General features: G+C 33.2%; 1 non-coding gene across 1 annotated transcript; it reads right to left on the bottom strand.

Moving 5' to 3' along the window:
* Positions 1-1236: 1236 nt before the first annotated feature.
* LOC129510061 (U6 spliceosomal RNA) lies at positions 1237-1339 on the bottom strand. The gene has a single exon (XR_008664503.1). It is a non-coding gene; the product is annotated as a U6 spliceosomal RNA (small nuclear RNA).
* Between the last annotated feature and the right edge of the window lie 305 nt (positions 1340-1644).

The following is a 1644-nucleotide window of genomic DNA, read 5'->3' as shown; positions in this document are numbered from 1 at the left end:
ATTTTTCTTAAGTGCACATGAGCATTCTTCAGGATAGACAATATGTTATTAGACCACAAAACAATCATTAATAAATTTTAAAAGACTAAAATCACACAAAGTACCTTTCCAATCACGATGGAATGTAAATAAAAAATTAATAGCAGAAAGAAAACCAAAATATTCACACATATGTGGAAATTAAACACCACACTTTTAAGCAACTAACAGGTCAAAGAAATTGTAAGGGATATTAGAAAATATTTTGATACAAATGAAAACAAGAAACATGCTAAAACTTATAGAATATGATAAAAGCAGTATTAAAGAGACAATTTATAGCTGTAAATGCTTATGTTAAAAAGATTTCAGTTCAACAACTTATATACCTTAAAGAACTACAAAAAGAACAATGTAAACTCAAAGCTAGCAGAAAGAAGAAAATAATAAAGATCAGAGAAGAGAATGGTAATATTTGGTTAGGTTGCCTAAAATGTATAGTACAGGAATTCAGAATCATTTTCCTTTCTGTTAGAAATTCAACAATATGCATTCAGTTTTAAAACACTTCTTCAGGCAATGAGACATAATTATAGACAAACTAACCTGAAACAGAAATAGTTGTCCCCTTTTTCTGGTTGAGCCTGGAGTTGAGGATGGAACAGAGCACAGTCTTTTTGAGTTCAGTTTCCAGGACTGAAGATTTATTGGAGAATAGACTTTTCCCATGTGTTCTGTCATTTTCAGAATGTGGCTTTTAATTATGTGCTTAGAGGTTTCCAGATTGCCTTAGGCTCCAGATAACACCTTGCAGCTTTACATACCAGATGGACCGCTTTGGCATTACTGGTCCTGATGAGAACATGTGAGGAACTTTCTATTCCTGTGAAATGAGAAGGGAACAAGCAGCTCAACTAAGAAATCAAGTGTTTTGGTTCTAGTTTGAGCATTTTGAATATGATGAACCAAACAGGAGGACTGTAATCTCCTCTACAACTTAGAGAGAAAACAATGATTTTATGAATAATTTTATCAAAATTAATGATTACTCCAAGCAATCAAAAGTAGCTGAAAAAACAAGAACAAGAAAATTTAAAAACTTGAAATAATTGAAAATTTTAAGAAAATAAGAATAATGAGAAGCTGAGCATAAGCATAGCAATTTCAGAAACACTAAAATCTGGTTGAATGGCACAGCTCTGATTAAAAGTCCTTTACAGTCTATCCACAGAGGTCAAATTGTCAAAGCAGGGCCCTAGAAATTATGCACTTTACTTAATAGTGTGTCATCCTTGTGCAGAGGCCATGCTAATCTTCTCTGTATTGTTCCAATTTTAGTATATGTGCTGCCAAAGTGAACATTGTACTTTACTTAATAGCAAATTTTACTAACGATTAGTGAACACGGATACAAGCAAAATGCAAGCATAAAGAAAGCAACATCTATCTCTGGAAGGGTCCAAACTATCTTCTGTACCTCCAAAAAAAAAAAAAAGATTTTTGCACTGGGATGTATTTGGTTTTCATGCGAAGAGATGAGTGTTCACTGTGTGTGTTGTACATGTGTTGCATAGGTTGCCTGAAGAAACTACTTAAGTTCAGAGCTTCTTAGTTTTGACATTCCATCAGTTACACAGAGAACCTACATGACTAACTTCTGTTCTC

The sequence above is a fragment of the Nyctereutes procyonoides genome, unplaced genomic scaffold (assembly GCF_905146905.1).
Source record: "Nyctereutes procyonoides isolate TBG_1078 unplaced genomic scaffold, NYPRO_anot_genome, whole genome shotgun sequence".
NCBI lineage: Eukaryota > Metazoa > Chordata > Mammalia > Carnivora > Canidae > Nyctereutes > Nyctereutes procyonoides.
This window is presented reverse-complemented; position numbering and strand designations above follow the sequence as displayed.